Below are 24,900 nucleotides of genomic sequence, written 5' to 3'. Positions count from 1 at the left end.
GAAACATCTTAGCGAAGGCAGTAAGACTGAAAAACAGCTTCTTTCTGAGGGCTGTTGAGCTGCTGAATAATGCCTACACCCTAGTTCGCTAATGGCCTTTGTGTTATGGACTATTGAAATCACTTGTTGTAAGTAAATATGTTTTTTTTTCAATTATTAAGCAATGCCACATGCATTGTAGTTATCTGTTTTGCATTGACTGGAGTAGCACTGCAATCTCATTGTCTTAAGCAATGACAATAACGTTCTACTCTATCCTATTTTAAAAATTTCACATAAGGTATCATTTGAGGACAATGGTAGCATCATTTGCAAAAGACCAGCAAGTAGCCAGAGCTGGGGTTCCAGCCTCGGGTTCACGGACCTCTCGATTAATGGTAGGAGTCCATGGTATAAAAAAGGTTGAGAACCCCAAACTAGAGCAAGCAATTAGAATAACTAGAATACACTGCTTATTGCCAGTGGAATTGAACATAAATATAGGTAACTTATGTTTCCATTACATAGAACATCATCGAGACCTTATCTAAAGTATTAAAAACAATGTTGATCTCTTTATTTAAGAAATGATTCATTGTACTAGAACGCAAACATGAGGAAATCTGCAGATGCTGGAACTTCAAGCAACACACAAAAGTTGCTAGTTAACTGTCCAGCTCTTGGCTCCATCCCTCCCCCTCCTGTCTTCTCCTATCATTTTGGATCTCCCCCTCCCCCTTTCAAATCTCTTACTAGCTCTTCTCTGAGTTAGTCCTGACGAAGGGTCTCGGCCCGAAACGTCGACTGTACCTCTTCCTAGAGATGTTGCCTGGCCTGCTGCGTTCACCAGCAACTTTGATGTGTGTTCATTGTACTAAAAGCAGTTCAGAGAAGATTTCATCTTTGGTGCATGAAATAGGCAGTTGCCTTGTTAGAAAAGGTTAGACAAGCAATATTTGCATCCGTTAGAGTTAGAAAAAGAAATGAGACTTACTTAAACCATATTAGGCCCCAAGGGTCGTAACAAATTTGATATGGAGAAGACACTTTCTCGAGGCAGAATCTAAACGTCACACTGAAAAATATGGGATCCTCCATTTATAATAGATGGGACTTGTCTTTTTCTCACAATGCATTGAATTATTCCTCACAGAGCAGTGGGAAAAACAATGATTTAAGTAGACAGATTCTTAGTAAGCAAAGGGGTGAAAGGTTACCACAATAATAGAGGAATGTGGTTACACTCAGATTAGCTAAGACCTTATTAAACTGTAGAGCAAGATCAAGGGGTCTTTCACTGATCAATCACTCTCCATTGTTATAAAGTAAGAGTATGGTCCTGTCTGGTTATAGGTGAGGTGAACCATTGGGTCTCAGCTAAAGAGGAATGAATGCAGATACCTAACACAATAATTATAGGAATAGACAAGACTGAGTCACATGGATACAGAATCACAGCCTCAGCAGAAAGGAGATCCAGAAACCAATCTCACTTCAAGGTGCATTGGTCCACCCCAACACACCACTGGTCAGGACAGTTTGGAGGCAGCAAGGAGCCTCCAATTTGTGGATATAATCAGACCAAAGTTACAAATTGTACCTCAATTGAGACAATAATAGAAGTTGGCTATTCAATGGCTACTATGCAACTATTTAGAATAATGATTGAATGTACTGCCAGATGAGGGAGCAGTGAAAGCAGACAGCCCTATCCATGAGGGTACGTAATGATGAAGGCAAAGGTAATGATGCACTAACAGCTCAATAGAGATAAACTCAGCAGTGGAAAGTGGTGCCTTCCTGGGGAGGAGATAAGCCAGTGATGTCAGCGACAGGTGCATATGGCACTCTGAGAGAAGTCAAGAAAAATTTTATGTCAACAAATGGCAAACTGGGCAATATTTATATATATTGAAGGTAATCGTTGAATGTTAAGTATTTGCACTACAACCTGCTCAAGAGGCTGATACTTAAGGCCAGGTAAAAGCAAATGAGAGAGGTGCCATGATGGCAGTGAAATATTAAGGCAAAGGGATTACTTACAGAAGCCCTTGTTCAGAAACTGTCCCGTGGAACAAATTAGTAAATTGATCAGACAGCTTTGATCAGGTTGAGATGCTGCACAGTCCAAGGCCAGTGAAAGGAGATTGATTACGGGTACTCCAAATCAGGGAGCAATACAGTGCTTCAGCACTGACCTGACCTGGCAATTTCAGAATGATGGGATTATTCACAGAACTAGCAGGCAGACGAATTGCCTATAATTTGTTTGAACAGCTTGAGAACGCCACTCACAGAAGTTTTGGAAGAACTGTTGCAGCATTTCAAGATTCCAGAAACAAGATAGGAAGCAGAACTGGACCATACAGCAGAAAAACAGCCCTTCTACCACTGCGCCCAGGCTGAATATCACCAAAGGCTGATTTATAGTTCTGCATCAAATCAACGCCGTAGGTACAGCGTCACCGCGAACCCTACACAGAGCCTACGCGGATCCCTACGCTGTAGCATGACGCGCACCTCCCCCAAAATGTAACTACCTGTCGCGGCAACGCAGACCGCAACAACTGTGATTGGTCTGCTTGATAGCATCACATTTCCTCCTACGCTGCAATAGCTTCCCATTGGGCGACTGAAGGGCAGGGAAGGAACTCTGGCTGCAATGCTTTCCATAAAGCTTTACAGAACTCCGAAATTATGGAGGACACATTTCGCTTTTACGAGAAAAGACGCTCGCTTCAAACTTGTTTACCCTGAGAAAGACTACCATGACCATGAAGCCTTGCGCGGGCATGCGCGATGTGCCCAAATTGCAGAGCGACACAGACACACCAACGCACAAGTACAAATGCTCACAGCACGCGTAGCCCACTTGCGTAGGTTACGGCATCCATTTGACGCACAAGTATAAATCAGCCTTGGTCCTACCCCAACCCATTTTTATTCTATCCACATTCCCATCAACTCTTCCCGGGTTGCACCATTCACCTAAACACTTGGGACCAATTGCAGCAGCCTGCAATCCACCAACTTGCTCATCATTGGGATGTGGGGGGAGTACACAGAGAAGCCTACGCAGAGACAGAGAGAAGGTGTAATTTGCATGCAGCACTGGAAGTCAGCATTGAACCAGATCACTGGAGTTGAAAGGCAACAGTTGTGCTAGCTGCTCCACAATCCCACCCTGGGAGCTAAAGTGAGGTGTCATCATTTGAGTCTGGCAAAGTCAAAATCAAAGTCAAGTTTATTGTCATATGCAAGAAGTGTCCACATGAAAATAACAGCGTAGACTGAATCAGATTATTATCAAAGTTCAAAGTAAATTTATTATCAATGTGCATATATGTCGCCACTTACAAGCCGTGAGATCCATTTTCTTGCAGACACACAGAGTCTATCCAAGAAACACAAAAGAATCAGTGAAAGTCTGCACCCAAAAGGACATACAACCAATGTGCAAAAGACAACAGACTGTGCAAATACAAAAGAGAAATAATAATAATAGTGATAATAGTAAATGAGCTATAAATATCAAGAAGATGAGATGAAGATAATGCAACATAGGCAGGATAGAGAGAAAATCTATGAGACAATTTAGAAAAGAAATAGCAATGATATTTCTGAATTCAGAGGTGACAATGGTGAATTATTATTTGTTATTTTATAACATATTGTAATTATTATGTCTTTGCATTGTACTGAAGCTGCAACATTTCACATCATATGCTCGTGATAATAAACCCGTTTTTGATTCTGATTCTGAAGGTCACAACAACAGCCTCACACACAACATTGGCAAGACTAAGGATTGATTGTGGACAACAGAAAGGGGAATTTGGGCGAACATATGCCAGTCTTCATTGAGGGGTCAGCATTAAAAAGGATGAGTAGCTTAAAGTTCTCAGGTGGCAACCTTTCAGAGGGTTTATCCTGGAGCAGACTGCTCCAGGATAGACTCCACTGTTACTCTGGAGAGGGCAGTATTTATTTATTTATTTTTCTATATTATCATGTATTACATTGTACTGATGCTACTAAGTTAACAAATTTCACAACATATGCCAGTGATATTAAACCTAATTCTGATTCTGAGAAGGCATGGTAATGGCTTTACTTGGTTAGAAGTTTGAAGACATTTGGTATGTCACTAAAGGCTCTTGCAAATTTTTATAGATGTATGGTGAAGAATACTGACTGTTTGCATCACATTCTAGTATAGAGGCTCAAATATGCAGGGTAACAGGAGGCCGTAAAAGAATATCAACTCAGCCAGCTCCATCACAGGCACAACTCTACCAGCAAGGACATCCACAAGATGTGCATTAAGAAAGTGGCATGCATCATTAAGTACACTAACCATCTGAGACATGCCTTTTTCTCATCACTATTATCAGGAAGGAGGCTCAGGAGCCTGAATACCGAGTTCAGTGATTTAAGCACCCAGTTATCGTTTTCCACTTGGTCTCGTTATTCCTCTATTTGCACGATTTATTTATTTGGTAATTTATAGTAATGTGATTTTTGCACTATATTGCTGCCACAAAACCAAAAAGAACCGCATCATATAAGATGGTGACAATAAACCTGATTCTGATTCTGATTTCTGCTGCTAGAGTGTGAGTGGAGCGGAGACACAAAGGTGAAGAGTAAAGAAGCAACTCGAGGAAAGATTGTTGGCATTGAGTGCATGGTAGGCAGTAGTGTGGTGTTGGCACGTGGCCAAGTGGTTAAGGCATTCATCTAGTGATTTGAAGGTCACTAGTTCGAGCCTTGGCTGAGGCAGCGTGTGTGTCCTTGACCAAGGCACTTAACCACACATTGCTCTGCGACGACACCGGTGTCAAGCTGTATCGGCCCTAGTGTCCTTCCCTTGGACAATATTAGTGTTGTGGAGAGGGGAGACTTGCAGCATGGGCAAACTGCTGGTCTTCCATACAACCTTGCCCAGGCCTGCGCCCTGGAAACCTCCCAAGGTGCAATTCCATGGTCTCATGAGACTAACAGATGCCTATAAGTCAGTAGTACATCAATATTTTTTTTTGAAATTAGTGTAGTTAATTGATACAAGCTATTGGACTTAATATATACACCGAGACGATAGCAATCTAGAATATGTAATAAAATATATTCAGTAATGATGACATTCATATTGAGACAACTAGTTACAGAACAGGATTTGAGATCAGATATCTTTGAGGCTTACCAGGGAAAGTAATCCACCAGAATTATGAATTCCTGAATGTTATTTGCAGCTTTTATTAATGAATTCAATAAACAAAGAAACCAGGAGAGTGAATTCATGACTGATTGAATTTATAACCCGACATAAACAAAAGTAGTTAACAATTATGTAATTCCATGTGTGTAAATAGTTTAATTGATTAATTGCATTGGTCCATTTCGTTTTTAAATGAGAAGCAGTGGACTGTGATACCAGTTTGTATCTTATAGCATGGGCCTTGACACATTGCACGCAAACAGTCTAGTTGAGATTTATTACTTCCAATAAAGAATGTTTCGGTTATAATCTGACCTCTGTTCACTTGCTTTTATGAGCAACAACACATTCACAGACCATACAATAAATAGATTTTGGCCAGCACAATCCTTCTTGCCAAATATTTTGTTCTATTTGAAAGAATAGTCACAGCATATTAAAATAAACTTCAAAGGGGAATTAGATAAATACCCCAAAAGAAAAACTTTCTGAAGCTACAGAATAACAATGAAAGACTGAAACTTACTGAATCATTCTTTGAAACTGCCAGCACAGTCAAGAAGTCTTAGTGTCCTCCCTTTGAACAGCGTGCTTCGATGATTCCTGGTTCTGAGTGTAAAGGAGTAAGTTTTGAAGAATGGAATCTAAGCAAAATAAAGTATAGCTGCCAGCAGTAATTTGAATATTGTTGGGAATGTACAAAGGTTCAGAATGTGAGAACATAGAACTGTGGGGGTCCAGGAGATTATATCAACAGCAACAAGTCAGACAGGGAAAGATCCAAGGATAAGGGTATGAATTAGAGAAAAAGGAGAAAGTGTAAATTACCAAGTAGGTCTAGGCGAGAGATAACTGATTTGTGAGGTAGGATTAACATAATTGAAAATGGAAATTATGAAGTCATGAATCATTTTTCTCAGCTGAAAGGTAATGAATTCATTGAAACCAAATAATATAAAGATTGTGGGTGTACAGTATGGATCTATTTATTTTAGAGCAATGACCCCCCCCCCCCCTTAGCACTACATATGAATTGTCTGCACTGTGCATTGTTCTTTCTCTCTCTCTCTCCCCTCTCTCTCTCTCCCCACCTCTCCATCTCCCCCTCCCTCCCCCTCCCTCTTCCCCTCCCTCTTCCCCTCCCTCTTCCCCTCCCTCTTCCCCTCCCTCTTCCCCTCCCTCTTCCCCTCCCCCTTCCCCTCCCCCTTCCCCTCCCCATCCCTCTCCCCCCCTCCCTTTCTCTGCCTCTCTCCCTCCCTACACGTTTTATCTTAATGGGATGTAATGTTGAAATTGTATAAGGCATTGGTAAGGCCAAATTTGGAGTATTGTGTACAGTTCTAGTCACCGATGTATAGGAAAGATGTCAATAAAATTGAGAGAGTACAGAGGAGATTTACTAAAATGTTGCCTGGGTTTCATCTCCTAAGTTACAGAGAAAGGTTGAACAAGTTGGGTCTTTATTCTTTGGAGCGCAGAAGGTTGAGAGGGGACTTGATAGAGGTATTTAAAATTATGAGTGGGATTGATAGAGTTGACATGGATAGGCTTTTTCCATTGAGAATGGGGGAGATTCAAACAAGAGGATATGAGTTGAGAGTTAAAGGCCAAAAGTTTAGGGGGAACTTCCTTACTCAGAGAGGGGTAGCTGTGTAAAACGAGCTTCCAGCAGAAGTGGCTGAGGCAGGTTTGATGTTGTCATTTAAAGTTAAATTGGATAGATATATGGAGAGGAAAGGAATGGAGGGTTATGGGCCGAGTGCAGGTCAGTGGGACTAGGTGAGAGTAAGAGTTCGGTACGGACTAGAAGGGCCGAGATGGCCTGTTTCTGTGCTATATTTGTTATATGATTTTATGGCCCAATAAAGTACAGTCTCTTATACAACCAAGTAACCCCTGCAAAGCCAGTAAGTAATTGTGTGGATCTCGTGTTGTGGTTCCCTCTAAACTGTGCCATAGTGTGTTAGAAAATCTGCATGAAGGATGTTTGGGTACAGTCAAGATGAAGACTCACCCGGAACTATGTGTGGTGGCTGGCAATAAATAAACAGATTGAAGACATGACCAAAAGCTGTTCGGGATGCCAAGATGTTCAAATGCACCCCCACAGGCACCATTATACTAGTAAGAGTGGCCATTGTCACGATGGCAAAGAGTACACTTTGACTTTGCTGGGCCATTCATGGACTCCATATTTCTAATCGCTGTGGATGTTCATTCGAAGTGACCCGAGGTGATACCAATGAAGTCAACCACCTTAGCTGAGATGGTCTCTGCTCTGAGGACTACCTTCGGCAGAAATGGCTTACCAGAACAAATTGTGAGTGACAACAGACCACAATACACATCAGAATACTTCCAGCTGTTCATGAAGAAAAATGGCATCAGACATTTCAAATCAGCTCCTCATCACCCAGCAATGAATGGGTTAGCTAAAAGGTTTACCCAAACCTTCAAGCAGTCCATTAAAGCAATCGACAAGGAGGACATTTTTCTATGGCACAAGGTGGACAACTTTCTTTTTGTGTATCAGAACACTATTCGTGCGACGACAAATCAAACAGCTGCAATGCTGTTCATGAACAGAAATCCGAGATGTCACATTGATCTCCTGAAACCAGATCTACAGAGGGAAATGCAGAATAAATAGATCAGCTAGTTGCCAAATGAAGCTGCAAAGAGCATCGAGATTGTTCGGGAAGTCTGAGCGCATGATAACTGAGAAGACAAGTAGGCACTTGGTAGGATAGCTACAAGATCTGGGCCACTGATGTGTACAGTGGATGTAGGAGATCAGACATAGAACCATCATGTGGACCAGATACTGAATGCTCAACCGAAAAACACACCTGAGTCAATTGCATCCAACAAGACGGACACATTACCATCACTGGACAACGACATGACTGAGAACGTTGTTTAGAGCGTAGTCAAGATACCTACTAAACCTGATGCCATTCCACAGGTCCAGAGGTGTGATCCTGAAAGAAACAGAGCACCACCCAAAAGACTGAACCTTTAGAACTGTGAAGTTAGCTATGGACCTTTATTGTGAAAGCATGTTTATTTGGAATAGGGTTTATGAAAGGGAAATTGAATGTTTTCTACATATACAGTTTTATGTTGCATTAATCTAAATGGGGAGGAAGTGTAATGTCTGGATCAATTTTTTTAGAGCAATGATTACCCTCCCCCCCAGCACTTTGCATTGATCTGTTGTTTGTGTATGCGCTGTTGCTTACTCATGCACATTGTTTTCCCTCTCATTCTGACTGCAATGTGAATACACCAGCTAAAGCCATCTCCCACCTGTGTGCCTATTTAATCTATTGTGCACAGACAGAACAGTGGCAGAGATATTAGGAAAGATGCAAACTTCCCTTTGAATTGAACATAAAATGTTCATGTCAATATTTTGATAAGAGAGTCCAGAGTCCTGATCAATATTGTTAGAACAGATTATGTGGCCGTTGTCTCATTTATGTCCCTAGATGAATGTTCTGTGAAAGTTGTGTGGGTCTACTATCGTGACTACAAGTGAGATACTTCAATTGTAATTTACAACTTTCAACAATACCGAAGTCATGAAATACACAGTTTAAACCACTTTTTTTCTGCAACTAAGAGTGATATTCAGAATCAGAATCAGGTTTACTATCACAGTCATGTGTCATGAAATTTGTTAATAAACCTGATTCTGATGTTATAATTTAGCATCTCATTGATCTGTTTTCCATGTGAAGTTATAGAAGAATGCAGATATTATCCTGCACTAAATCTCTCTCATCTCTATTAAACTGTTCGGGGGAATAAACAGAAAATCTCTGTACAGCTGGAGGGAGCCTTTGTTTTATGGTCAGAGATGATTTTTAGAGACCATACTTGAGACTTGTTATAGATCTGATTTCAGTCAATCTTGATTTACTCCCTCTTACTTGACTCAATTTGATCAAATATGAAGCTAAGTATATATCAATTGTTGCCTCTTGAACCAGCCACTTTTCAACCTTGTTTATAAACATTACCTAGAAATGCAGTACAAAACTTCTTGGCTACATGGATTTTCCTTTTCATCTCTGGTTGAGAAGCTGGCCACCAGAGTACCATAAATTTCTCCAGGATTCTATCTCATAACCTCCCTTTTTCCATCGGGTACCAGAATAGGTAACTGGACCAACACCAAAAGAGCACACTGCCTTCTGTTCCTATTCTTTCTGTCTTTTCTGGTAAAGGAGCAATGACTTATTGATATACCAAATGCCAATAGCATAACTAATACCAGCTCCCACAAATTGTGTGTCAGCAATATCAACAATATATCTGGCACCCCATAGCTTTATTTTATCTTCACCCAGTGTTTGCATACTTCTTTATGGAAAAATGAGAAAGACCATGATTAGCACTGATTACACATGACAGATTTACCTGTTCTTAGTCCAAGACATCTAGGCCATTTGCAACATTCAGTTGCTACCTTCATCCATTGTGTACACCAATTCAACATGAAACCCCTTACAATTATAGTATAGATTTCAACAAGGTCAAAGTGAGATTTAAATTTTAATGCAGGCAAAAACTCCTGATTTATCACAAGGAAAGCAATGAATTCCTTCTATCTACCAAAGAATTACACTGCGTTCAACAGATTATGCCTTTCAGTTTCAAATTTTAATGTCATGATTCATTATGCCATAATAATGGTAACAATTTGTCATCAGTTATAGGGAACACCATGCTATTGTTGCTACCATTTAATATATTTAGTGGTCTCAAGGGTTAAACAGTGCCCTTAATCTGAAGGAAGAATTATTCCCAAGTTGTTTCACCATTCATGACATCACTAACCTGCAGCCAATCCATATGACATGCTGAAGTACTTGCCTTGAGACCATACCTCTAGATAAATGCTAATAAAACTCTGGTTTCCTCGGATGTGTAAGTCCAGGGAAGAAAATCTCCGGCCCCGCCAAACTTGTGAGATTGAGACACGATCCCACCCCAAACCCGCTGTTTGTGTGGATGCTGTGTAATTCGCTACCCTGTTACAAATTAATGCCACAAAATGAGACAGTACACTGCATATGATTAAAGGAATTATGTTTTTGAATCTTACCTGAAGGGTTAGTAAAGAATAACAAAAAGAAAAGGGCGCATTCTAATTAACCAGTCAAAAGTGCACAAGTTGGAGCTAACAATTTCCCCAAGTCACCGATCTTCAATCGATCTCACCCCATGCTTGATCGAATCATGGGCCTGCTCTGGGTCGAATCCTAGGACCTCTTCTCTGGCATCTTCCTTCTTCATCTCCTCTCAAACAAGTCTTTGGTGTCCTTGTACATTAGTCATTGAAAGTAAGCATGCAGGTACAGCAGGCAGTGAAGAAAGTTAATGGCATGTTGGCCTTCATAACAAGGGGAGTTGAGAATAGGAGCAAAGAGGTCATTCTGCAGTTGTACAGGACCCTGGTGAGGCCACACCTGGAGTATTGTGTACAGTTTTGGTCTCCAAATTTGAGAAGGACATTCTTGCTATTGAAGGAGTGCAGCGGAGGTTCACGAGGTTAATTCCCAGGATGGTGGGTCTGTCATATGTTGAAAGATTGGAGCGACTGGGCTTGTATACACTGGAATTTAGAAGGATGAGAGGGGATCTGATTGAAACATATAAGATTATTAAGGGATTGGACACGCTAGAGGCAGGAAACATGTTCCCGATGTTGGGGGAGTCCAGAACCAGAGGCCACAATTTGAGAATTAGGTGTAGACAATTTAGAACGGAGTTGAGGAAAAACTTTTTCACCCAGAGTTGTGGATCTGTGGAATGCTCTGCCTCAGAAGGCAGTAGAGGCCAATTCTCTGGATGCTTTCAAAAAAGAGTTAGATAGAGCTCTTAATGATAGTGGAGTCAAGGGATATGGGGAGAAGGCAGGGACGGGGTACTGATTGTGGATGATCAGCCATGATCACAGTGAACAGCGGTGCTGGCTTGAAGGGCCAAATGGCCTACTCCTGCACCTATTGTCTATTGTAAAAAAGAACTTGAAGCTCAACCTCAGTGTCCCTCACCAGAGAAACCTCCCCTTCAATTCGACCTTCCTAACTGGATGGCACACATTTCTCCTCATCTCTCAGCTTCAACAAATAACCAAAGACAAGCTGAAAACAAGCAGCTCTCTCAGAACTGCCAAAATGAAATACAGAACGGCACAAAATGAAAAACATACAGCATAACAGTAAAAATATGAACAAGGGCATTATACTAGTTTTACATGAAACTTTAGTCTACATGATTTGCAGGAGAATACTGACTTGATAGTTGGATCAGTGAAGGTGTTGGGGAAAGGGTGGAAATGGATGTGTAAAATTTGAGAATTCTATCGATTCTGAAATGGCTCTTGAAGATTGGAGGGTAGCAAATATGACCCATCTATTTAAGAAAAAAGGGGTATGGAAAGATGCTGGAATCTTCAATAAAAGATAGGATATAAAGACATGTCAAAGACAATAATATGGTCAGATTCAGATTTATTTGTCACATGTACAGTTGAGTCAGAAGTTTACATACACCTCAGCCAAATACATTTAAACTCAGTTTTTCATAATTCCTGACATTTAATCCTAGAAAACATTCCCTGTCTTAGGTCGGTTAGGATCACTACTTTATTTTAAGAATGTGAAATGTCAGAATAATAGTAGCGAGAATGATTTATTTCAGCTTTTATTTCTTTCATCACTTTCCCAGTGGGTCAGAAGTTTACATACACTTTGTTAGTATTTGGTAGCATTGCCTTTAAATTGTTTAACTTGGGTCAAATGTTTTGGGTAGCCTTCCACAAGCTTCTCACAATAAGTTGCTGAAATTTTGTTCCATTCTTCCAGACAGAACTGGTGTAACTGAGTCAGGTTTGTAGGCCTCCTTGCTTGCACATGCTTTTCAGTTCTACCTACAAATTTTCTATTGGATTGAGGTCAGGGCTTTGTGATAACCACTCCAATACCTTGACTTTGTTGTCCTTAAGCAATTTTGCCTTTGGAGGTATGCTTAGGGTCATTGTCCATTTGGAAGACCCATTTGTGACCAAGATTTAACTTCCTCGCTGATGTCTTGAGTTGTTGCTTCAATATATCCACATAATTTTCCTTCCTCATGATGCCATCTATTTTGTGAAGTGCACCAGTCCCTCCTGCAGCAAAGCACCCCCACAACATGATGCTGCCACCCCCATGCTTCACGGTTGGGATGGTGTTCTTCCGCTTGCAAGCCTCACCCTTTTTCCTCCAAACATAAAGATGGTCATTATGGCCAAACATTTCAATTTTTGTTTCATCAGACCAGAGGACATTTCTCCAAAAAGTAAGATCTTTGTCCCCATGTGCACTTGCAAACTGCAGTCTGGCTTTTTTATGGCAGTTTTGGAGCAGTGGCTTCTTCCTTGCTGAGCAGCCTTTCAGGTTATGTTGATACAGGACTCATTTTACTCTGGATATAGATACTTGTGTACCTGTATCCTCCAGCATCTTCACAAGGTCCTTTACTGTTGTTCTGGGATTGATTTGCACTTTTCGTGCCAAAGTACGTTCATCTCTAGAAGACAGAATCCGTCTCCTTCCTGAGCAGTATGACAGCTGTATGGTCCCATGGTGTTTATACTCGTGTACTATTGTTTGTACAGATGAACACGGTGCCTTCAGGTGTCTGGAAATTGCTCCCAAGGATGAACCAGACTTGACATCATTTTCTGACCTCAATCCGATAGAAAATATGTGGGCAGAACTGAAAAAGCGTGTGCGAGCAAGGAGGCCTACAACCTGATTCAGTTACACCAGTTCTGTCTGGAGGAATGGAACAAAATTCCAGCAGCTTACTGTGAGAAGCTTGTGGAAGACTACCCAAAACGTTTGACCCAAGTCGAACAATTTAAAGGCAATGCTACCAAATACTAACAAAGTGTATGTAAATTTCTGACCCATTGGGAAAATGATGAAAGAAATAAAAGCTGAAATGAATCATTCTCTCTACTATTATTCTGACATTTCACATTCTTAAAATAAAGTAGTGATCCTAACTGACCTAAGACAGGGAACATTTTCTAGGATTAAATGTCAGGAATTGTGAAAAACTGAGTTTGAATGTATTTGGCTGAGGTGTATGTAAACTTCTGACTTCAACTGTATATCAAAGCATACAGTCAAGTGTGTTGCTTGTGTTAACAACCAAGACATCTAAATATGTGCTGGGGACAGCCTGAAAATATCACCACATATTCTGGCGCCACATGGCATGCATACTGTGCTCAACAAAACAACACAGAACACAACAAAACAGAACGTACCAAGGGACGAAGCGACAACAGCAGAACAAGCCTCATTCCTCCCTAATACCAACTACCCACCCAAGGGTAGTCTTTCTTCAGCCTCCAGCCACCAGCGTGCTCATAGATTAGCAAACGCTGGGACTTTGACTTCTCCAGCAGACTCAGAGAAATTAGCAGACTCAGGTCTCCAGCCACTGAGCTTCGACTTCTGGACCTCTGATCGTGCAGCTCCATCATAGATTTGTGAAAAGGAAATCATATTTTCCCAATGTATTAGAGTTCTCCGTCTAGTTGAGTTGATGAAAGAAATCGTTGAATGTGATGTACTTTAATTCTCAGAAAACATTTAGCAAGAGCTGAAGCAGGCAGTTAGTGAACACCATCTATAAAATACTGAGGGAACTCAGCAAGTCAGGCAGCATCTACAGAAGGGAATAGATAGTCAATATTTTGGGCTGAGACCCTTCCACACTTGAACAAAGTAGCTTATTTATGATGTTATTCTCCATCTTGGGTGCAATCTATTCTTGCAAAGTTAGGCTGTACTTGGTTATCCCATCATCTAAATAAAGTGCAAGTCCCGAGGTAAATATCTAAATCATTTAAAAAAGTTTATACATAGAAACATAGAAAATAGGTGCAGGAGTAGGCCATTCGGCCCTTCGAGCCTGCACCGCCATTTATTATGATCATGGCTGATCATCCAACTCAGAACCCCGCCCCAGCCTTCCCTCCATACCCCCTGACCCCCGTAGCCACAAGGGCCATATCTAACTCCCTCTTAAATATAGCCAATGAACTGGCCTCAACTGTTTCCTGTGGCAGAGAATTCCACAGATTCACCACTCTCTGTGTGAAGAAGTTTTTCCTCATCTCAGTGCTAAAAGGCTTCCCCTTTATCCTTAAACTGTGACCCCTCATTCTGGACTTCCCCAACATCGGGAAGAATCTTCCTGCATCTAGCCTGTCCAATCCCTTTAGGATCTTATACGTTTCAATCAGATCAGATTATGTATTTAAATGTAATCAAACAGTTAAAGCTACATCTATGTAAAATGTACAATGTGTGTTAATATGACCTAGTCTAAAAAAACAACATTCTCAGCAACAGGATGGAAAGTAGTTACTTTTTTTTCAAACAATTTATCCATTCACTTGAATATTTAACATTTGGTAAAATAGTAGAGGAATTCCATAGAAATATTTTAAGATTCTGAAAATCATAGAGCTCAACTTCAGGAAATGCAAGGCATGTGAGTGTCAAACTGTTGCTGAGAATGTTGTTTTTTAGACTAGACTATATTAACACGCATTGTACATTCTACACAGCTGTGACTTCTATTGTTTGATTACATTTAAATACAGGAAACTTTTTAATGATGTAGATATTTACCTGGAGGCCTCGCACATTATTTGGGTAACTAACTACAACCTAACTTTTCAAGTATAGATTGCACCCAAGATGAAGATTAACATCATAAGTAGGACAGTGTTTAAAGAGATAATCAAAATTACTTCAGTGTTTTTAGCTCGAACATGATCTGATCTGACTTCAGGACATTTAATAGAAGATTTTTTTTATTGTTTCTTTTTGGAATTTTCTTTCGGGAGTTCATCACATGGGTAAATGTGCTTATTGTGAGCTCACAGCATAATTAATCACATGGAACTCTTTTTTTTGCCTTATATCTGTGCACATGTACCTTCTGGTAGGGATTATAGGATAATGAATAACAATAATTTCTTGGCTCCCTGCTGAAGGCAGATTTGACACCCCATCTGAGGTCAGCTAACTTCAAAAATTAAACTTGGAGCATTTGACATTTATGGCATTGGATCACTGCAATCTATATTCGTACCTGAATAGGTCATTATGAGTGTTGTTCCTGTGTTCCAATGTGACATAGTAATCTCTGACCTAATCATTTCTGAATTATATTTCACTTGATTTCAATATATAAATTTAAGAATAAAGAAATTGCCTGCTGTGGCTTGGCTGTTAACATTATTACTTGTGAATCAAAAAATGTCACTCTGTAAATTTGAGCAAAAAAATGTTTCAGCTAACTCTATAAGAGAGGACTGAGAGAGTATCAGAGTAATACAGTTATACAGCCTTTCGACCCAACTGGCCAAGATAGTCCATTAAAGGAAATTGTCCATGCTGAACTAGCTGGTCCCATTTGACTCAGAGCGTTGCATTGTTGGAGGGACTATATTTTGGTTAAAATTTTAAGAACGTGGCAAGATAAGAAAATGAAGCAGGTGGTACCAGTGTATATGCCCCTACTCTGAAAGCATTTGATGCTTATCAGAAGGCCAATAACACCTCATCTGATTCTGAAAAAAAAACTGATCAGTTTTTTCCTAGCACCAGGATAGAGCGTGACACAACTCCCTGGCAAATCATGATTGCCAGGGAAGAAATAGGATAGGCTAACTCCAATAAGGTCTTTCAGCTGAAAAAAAAACCTGGGGAATAGCCTCGTCATCATAGCACCTGCTTTATCAGGGTAGCCAGCACAAAGATCTCATGACAATACCCTTTGTCCAACGATAGCGCACAGAACGACAAAGTTGTTCACATCCTTAGGTGATTAAACAACGTGCTCAATTCTCCTTGAAGAAATAGTATGGCTTATAACCACTCAAACTGGAGAAGCAGCATTTGGCATGGTACCTAGAAACTCAATCTATGCATCAGAATCACAAATAAACTATTTGTAAATTGCAAGAGACCACTACCTCACAAACTTCCAATACACCCACAGCACTGTTTGTGGAAGAACCTACAAGTCCCACATTGGTCTTATTGATCACCAGAAAACTAAAGTGGTATTCTTGATGGAGGGTCTCAGCCTACAACATCAACTGTTTACTCTTTTCCATAGATGCTGCCTGGCCTGCTGAGATTCCCCAGCATCGTGTGTGTGTTGCTTTGGATTTCCAGCATCGGCAGATTTTCTCGTGTTTGTGGAAACAAGAGGTCTGCCTGAGAAGTTGATAATGATATAGTGGCAGTAAAGCATCTTTCTGCTCTTGTACTCAAACCCTCTTGCAATAAAGACTGATAAAACTAGTTGTATTTTGAAAGTTTGCTGAAAACTGCATGTAAACATTCGCTGATTCATGTACAAGAGTATGTAAGGTCCTCTGGAGAATACTTTTCTATATTTGACTATTTGAAATACTACATACTGCATATGGCATTTACCAAGATTTGGATGCTAGATGTGGATGTTGGATATCTCATTCTCCATTCTTTTGCATAAACTTTAAGGTTTCCAAAAAGCTTCATTAGTTATAAAAATACCTTGAATCAACCTAACAGGAATCTGGATGCATTAATTAAATGCAAGTTGTTGACTTTGTTCATCTTTTCCCCCCTTGCCTTTCTTTTTGATACAGCAGGAAACAAGCTTTGATCTTCCAAACCAATAAAGACAAACCTGTACATTATTGTATCTAATCTATGAAAGGAAATTGCCCAAAGCAAAATCTGATTTAGTCAATAAGCAGCATCACAGAACAGAACCATATTTTTCTGAGGAGTTGAATGTAAACACACGACTCATTTAGCATGCCAAGATTGACAGAAAGAAAGAAAGAAAGAAAGAAGTGCAATTTATAATATAATTAAGCTTTTAAAAGCAATCCAATGGAAAATTAGCTCAAATAAATCAGAGGACAAATGTTCAATGCTTCAGTTTTAACCACATATACTTAATAAAAATACCAATTACAAAGCAAGTCTGCCCAGCATCAGTATAAACAGGTCAGAAACAAAAAATTGTTTAGTTCAGCAGTGTTGATTTATTGTTGCACATTACCTTGGCTTCAGTAATGATTTTTTTGTTAGGTATATTATGTTCCCTAGATGGTTCTTCATACAAATTGCAACTCTGTTGAGTTGAGATAAACCAAATAAAACAAACATCTTTCTTTCACAGAAGCACTATCAGCTAATAATCCTGCACAATTTAATCTCTAATTATTTTAAAAATACAACAAAGTCAGAATGAGTGATTGCTCCAACTATATTTCTTCTATAAGAACATATTCAGAATCAGAGATAGGTTCCCACCATAAATAGTCGCAGGATCTAATTTTGTAGGTTTTTGACTCACTCTAGCTGTACAGAGTAATCTTGCGAGTGCCATAATACTGCTCCCTTCTTAATTGAATGAGATATTTGTACCCTTTTTTAATACTTCTTCAGTGTTTCGAAGTATAGGGAAAAGTGCTGAAGGAAGCCAAGATGAGATTAGTTAATATAGCTTTACCAAATACTGCATAGCTGTAATGAGCAAGTTCATTACCTCAATTCAAAACCAAACGTCTTTGAGTAACAATGCAAAACAAAGATAAATGAAAATTTACCTGTGTGGTAGCTCTTATTTTTTTTTTGTAGATTTAAACAAGGTGCTTTCATCAGAGCTCAAGAAAATAGGAGCCAGGCAGATACTTTGCCCCTTGGGCTGGCCCTGCTGTTCAAAATGATCATGAGACCCAAGGACATATGAGCAGGATTTGGCCATTCGGCTCATTACGTCTGCTCCAACATTTGATCATGGTTGATTTATTTTCCTTCTCAGCCCCACTCTCCTGTTTTCTCTACATAACCTTTGATGCCCTTACCAATTAAGTACCTATCAACCTCCTTTTTAAATATATACAATGGCTTGGTGACTACGGTTGTCTGTGGCAATGAATTCCACAGTTTCACCACCCTCGGGCTAAAGAAATTCTTCATCTTTGTTGTGTGATGGGGTCCTGAATTACCCCTATGAACTGTGCTTTCAAAAGAGAGAGAGAGAGTTGTGGAACACAGACACCTTGTCAAAAAGAGAGAGAAAGAAAGAGAGAGAGAGGCAAAGACTGCTTTGAGATGGTGTTATAGTTTCTCGGCAGCATGTTTATACTTTCTACAAGGACACTGGCAGCTTCCAAGTTCTTACAGAGAGAGAAGGGAGGAGCTGCTTGATGGACAGTGGGTATTCAGCATGGTGTGATAAATAGAAAGTCAACTGTTAGACCTACAGACATATGGTTTTGAACACTGAGTGAGTTTTGTTGTGCCCACAGAAAAGGTGGGTTTTGGAGGATCGATCAGGAAAATCAATTAGTGGCTTAGCAGTGTGAAAAGGGTGTGACCGGTGGGGAGTTATTCGTGTGGCCAACCCTCGCCTGGGTTGATAATTCCACCACAGAAGAACGGTCCCCTTTGTTGTGGTCACAGTCGGTGACTTCTAAAGGATTTCAGAGGACAATGGGAAGATCAATGGCATCAGCTCACCTGAAGACTCAAATCTCTCCCTCTCTCTCTCCATCACTACTCAATTCAATACCACAAACTGAAATAAATTTTACTCATCATCGTAAGACTATCTATTTACCCCTAGACTTGAAGAAGCTTGGTTTTCATACATTTCCATATTTACTTAACACATCCACTCTGACCAGGCCTTTCTTGGCTGATCTGGCCCACATTTCCCATTTTGTGTCAATTCCCTAAAGCATTCAATTCTCTGCTCTTTCAAAAATTTATCAACTTTCTTTTTAAATATTTCTAATAATATAGCCTACAGGGTAAAGAATTGCTGAGATTCACTCCCTACCTTAGTAGAGATTCCTTCAAATCTCAGATTCGAGTAACTACCTCCCAATCTTAGAACTGTGTTCCGCATTCAAGAATCTCCCATTAGTAGATACATTTTGACATATATTCCTCCATTGCCTCCAAGGATCTTATGTGATCACCCTTTCAGTCTTCTAAACTCCAAAGGATATATATCTATTTTCTTTAGCCTGGGGTCCAATAGTTTAAATTTCTTTCCTTTTACAAAAGCACACACAGCTTTCCTTTCAACGAAGCAGACTGCCTTTGGAAATTTCCTGCCTTAAGTACCTTTCTCTCCAAAATATTACACATTAGTTCCCTAAATTCAATGGCATCTTACATAAATGAAATTAAGAAAATTTTTCACCACGGTGAAAGTTTCAGTTATGAGGATCACAAGATCACAAGACAAAGGAGCAGAAGTAGGCCATTCAGCCCATCGAGTCTGCTCCGCCACTCCACCATGAGCTAAACTATTCTCCCATCTAGTTCCAATTTCGGGCTTTTTCCACATATCTCTTGATAACCTGACTAATTAGGTACCTATCAATCTCCTCCTTAAACATCCTAAATGATTGGGCCTCTACAGCTGTATGTGGCAATGAATTCCATAAATCCACAACCCTCTGGCTAAAAATATTTCTCCTCATCTCTGTTTTAAATGGGTACCCTCTAATTCTAAGACTGTGGCCTTTTGTTCTGCACTCATCCACCAAGGGAAGCAGCCTTTCCACATCTACCCTGTCCGACCCTTTCAACATTCGAAACGTTTCTATGAGATCCCCTCTCATTATTCTATGCTCTAATGAATACAATCCAAGAGCCAACAAATGCTCCTCATATGTTAGCCCCTACATTCCAGGAATCATCCTCGTAAATCTTCTCTGAACTCCCTCCAACATCAGTACATCCCTTCTAAGATAGCTGCCCAAAACTACACACAGTATTCCAAATGAGGTCTCAAAACTGCCCCATAGGGCCTCATCAACACCTCCTTACTCTTACACACTATTCCTCTTGAAATGAATGCCAACATAGCATTCGCTTTCCTTATGGCCGATCCAACCTGGTGGTTAACCTTTAGGGTATCCTACACGAGGACCCACAAGTCCCTTTGCACTTCTGATTTTTGAATTTTCTCCCCATCTAAATAATAATCTGCTCGATTATTTCTTCTTCCAAAATGTACAACCGTACATTTCTCAACTTTGTATCTCATCTACCATTTCTTTGCCCACTCTCCTAAACTGACCAAGTCTCTCTGCAACCTTTCCGTTTCTTCAACACTTCCTGCTCCTCCACCTACCTTGGTGTCATCCGCAAACTTAGCCACAAAACCATTTAATCCATAATCTAAATCATCAATATACATTGTAAAAAGAAGCAGCCTCAACACCGACTCCTGGGGAACACCACTAGTAACCGGTAACCAATCAGAATAGGATCCCTTTATTCCCACCCTTTGCTTTCTGCCTATCAGCCAATGCTCCACCCATTTCAATATCTTTCCTGTAATTCCATGGGCTCTCATCTTATTAAGCAACCTCTTATGTGGCACCTTATCGAAGGCCTTTTGAAAATCCAAATACACAACATCTACAGCCTCTCCCTTGTCAATCTTATTTGAGATTACCTCAAAAAATTCCAATAGGTTGGTGAGGCAGGATCTTCCCTTCATGAAACCGTGCTGGCTTGGGCCTATCTTGTCATGCACCTTAAGGTATTTCATAACCTCGTTCCTGAGGATCGACTTTAATAACTTTCCAACTACCGATGTCAGACTAATAGGTCTGTAATTTTCTTTTTGCTGCCTCCCTCCTTTCTTAAACAGCGGAACTACATTTGCAACCTTCCAGTCCTCCGGAACCATGCCAGAGTCTATTGATTCCTGGAAGATTATTTCCAATGCCTCCACAATCTCCAAAGCTACCTCCTTCAGAACCCATTGATGCACCTCATCCGGTCCAGGAGACTTATTTATTCTTAGTCCATTTAGGTTCCTAAGCACTTTCTCTCTAGTAATCTTGACTGTACCTAATTCTATTCCCTGAGTCCTCTAGCTATCAGGTATGTTGCTATTGTCTTCCACTGTGAAGACTGATGCAAAATACTCATTTAGTTCCTCTGCCGTCTCTTTGTTACCCATTATAATTTCTCCAGCATCATTTTCAATCGGTTCTATATCTACCCGTGTCACTCTTTTACTCTTCATATATTTTTTTAAAAACTCTTAGTATCCTTTTTTATGTTAATTGCCAACTTCCTTTCATAATTCATCTTTTCTTTCCTAATGACCTTCTTAGTTTCCTTCTGTAAATTTTTGAAAGTCATCCAGTCCTCAGTTTTCCCACTAACTTTCGCTTCATTGTACGCCATCTCTTTTGCTTTTAATTTAGCCTTAACCTCTCATTAGCCACATTTGTGCCATTTTTCCATTCATAATTTTCTTTTTTCTTGGAATATATTTTTCCTGCACTTTCTTTATTTCTTGTAGGAATTTCATCCAATTCTGCTCTACCGTCCCTCCATCTAGCTTACTCTTCCAATCAACTTGGGCCAGTTCCTCTCTCATGCCACTGTAATTTCCCCTGTTCCACTGAAATATCGATACACCTAATACCAGCTTCTCCTTTTCAAATTTGAAACTGAACTCAATCATATTATGATCACTACTTCCAAGGGGTTGCTTTACCTCCAGCTCCCTAATCGCCTCAGGTTCGTTACACAGCACCCAATCCAAAACAGCCGGTCCCCTGGTGGGCTTCTGGACAAGCTGCTCCAAAAAGCCATCCTGTAGGCATTCTACAAACTCCCTCTCCTGAGACCCATTACCTTCCTGACTTTCCCAATCCACTTTCATATTAAAATCCCCCATAATTATCTTGACATTTTCCTTCTGACATGCTTTTTCTATTTCCAGCTGTAACTTGTAGTCCACATCACGGCTGCTGTTTGGAGGCCTGTATATAATTGCTATTAGTGTCTTTTTACCCTTGCCATTTCTTAACTTGACCCATAAGTATTCTAGCTCTTCTGATCCTATGTCCCTTCCACTAGTGATTTGATATTGTTGTTTACCATCAGGGCCACGCCACCCGCTTTACCTACTTTCCTATCTTTCCTATACACTGTGTATCCTTGGACATTCAGCTCCCAATCACATGCATCATTTAGCCATGATTCGGTGATGGCCACAATGTCGTATCTTTTAACCTGCAGCTGTACAGCAAGGTCATCCACTTTATTTCCAGTACTGCATGCACTTAAGTACAGTACATTTAGATCAGTATCTGTTATCGATTTTGCTATATTTCTATCGTACAGCAAATTATCCTGTCTATTCACCGGCCTGTCCTTCTTGCCATCTTTGCTGCACAGTATCTTTGACTTATTTCTATTTTCTTCTTCCTCGACCTTAACACCCTGGTTTCCTTCCCCCTGCCAACTTAGTTTAAACCCTCCCTAACAGCTATACTAAACAATAATGCCAGGATATTAGTACCCTTTGAGTTCAGATGTAACCCATCGTTTTTGTATAAGTCATACCTCCCCCAAAATAGATCCCAATGATCCAAGAATTTGAAGCCCTGCCCCCTGACAAGTTATTTACCACACATTCATCTGCTTAATTCTGCTATTCTTACCTTCATTAGCGCGTGGCTCAGGCAGTAATCCTAAGATTATTACTCTGGCGGTCTGGCTTTTCAATTTTCTTCCCAGCTCCCAGTAAACTTCCTTCAGGACCTCCTCTCTTTTTCTGGCCATGTCATTGGTGCCAACATGTACCAAGATATGAGTTAAAATAAAGTATTGGGAATAAGAAATAAAATCTGATGAAATTGTTAACCTGAACAGTAACAGACTGATGGAATGAGATGTCAAGAAAGATATTTGAAGCAGCAAATACAGATGGTTCCAAGGGAAAGTTAAATTAATATGTTGAAATAAAAAACTTGAAAGAAACATCATAGGTGAGAAGATAAGGTAGATTTCTGACAGAAATAAGCATCAAGAATGAAGCAGCAGCGTGGGGCTTTTAGTGTGTGATTCTTAATATGACAGTTTCAAATATCATCTAAATCATCAAAGCAATGCTCTAAGCAGAGGATGAAATTGCAACCCGGGGATAATAGAAGATGTATCATTGCTTGAAAAATACTTTAACACTTTAGAGGAATGGAGCACAGAGAACAATCCAAGACCAAGTTATTTGCCACATTCTCTAAAATAATTACATGGTCCTTTTATCAGTTTTGACAAACAACATATTGCAGAGCTGTTAAACACAAGAAATTCTGAAAATGCCAAAAATGTTGAGTAACACACGCAAAATGATGGAGCAGCTCAGCAAATCAGGCAAGAATCTATGGAGGGAAATAAACACTTGATGTTTCGGTCCAAGACCCTCATCAGGACTGGAAAGAAAAGAGGCAGCAGCTAGAATAAGAACGCTGGGCAAGGGGGGGAGGGGGGAGGAGTACAATCTGGCAGGTGAGACCAGGTTAGGGGAAGGTGGGCAGGTGGAGGATGGGGATGAAATAAAAATGTAGGAGGGGATATGTGGGAGAGATAACAGTCTGGAAAAACAAGTATCTAACAAGAGAGGACAGTGGACCATGGAACAAAGGCAGGAAAGAGGGGAAACAAAGGGATTTGATGGGGCAGGTAAGGAGAAGAGAAGGGGTAACAGAATGAAGAATAGAAAAAGAGAAAAGAGAGCGAGAGAAAATACCATAAGTTATAAGAAATCAATGTTCTTTTCAATTTGAATTCCTATTCCCATTTTGACATGTCAGTCCATGGTCTCCTCATATTCCCTCTAGTTATCTCCATCTTGATGACATGAATATCTTACGAAGGAAGATTGAACTGACTAGGCTTATGTTTACTATCTAAACTTCTACCCTAATTTGCCTCAAGACAACAAGCAAGACCTCCTGCTGTAATCCATGTGCATTCCATGACCTTACTGCTGTTTTGTCTCCATTCTATAAATTCTGTGTCCATCTTCCAAGTAAATATAAATACAAAATTTCAATTAAAAATCCCCCTCATCCCTCATCACTCATCACTTTTGGCTCCACGCACAGATGATCATCACTCCAATCTTCAAGTAGACCAATTTTGTCCTTTGCTGTCCTTTTGCTTTTAACATATCTGTAGAAGACCTTGGGATTACCCTTCATCTTGTCTGCTTGAACAACTTCTTGCCTTCTTTTACCCCTCTTGATTTCTTTCATAAGAGTTCTCTTGCATTTCTTATATCCCTCAAGCACCTCGTTTGCTCCGAGCTGTCTATACCTGCTATGCAACTCTTTCTTCTCCTTAACCAGGACCTCAGTATCCCTCAGAAACCAAGGGTTCACTAAACCTGTTATCCCTGCCTTTTATTAAAGCAGGAACATCCAAACTCTGTACTCCCTATGTTTCACTTTTGATGGCCTCCAGCTTACCCAGCATCCCTTTGCCAGAAAAAAAAAATTATTCCAGTCCACATCTACCTGATTCTTTCTGATACCATCAAAATTGTCCTTTCTCCAATTTAGAATCTCATTGCAAGAGCCAGCCTTAATCTTCTCCATAGTTATCTTCAAACTAATAGAATTATGATCACTAGTCCAATGTGCTCCCCTATAAACACTTCTGTCACCTGCCCTGCCTTGTTCCCCAATAGGATATCTAGTATTATGCTCTCTCTAGTTGGGATTTCTATAAATTTATTAAAGAAATTTTCCTGAACACATTTGATAAACTCTAGCCTATGCAGTC

Source organism: Mobula hypostoma, chromosome 10 (genome assembly GCF_963921235.1).
Source record: "Mobula hypostoma chromosome 10, sMobHyp1.1, whole genome shotgun sequence".
NCBI lineage: Eukaryota > Metazoa > Chordata > Chondrichthyes > Myliobatiformes > Myliobatidae > Mobula > Mobula hypostoma.
Note: the sequence above shows the minus strand (reverse complement) of the source record.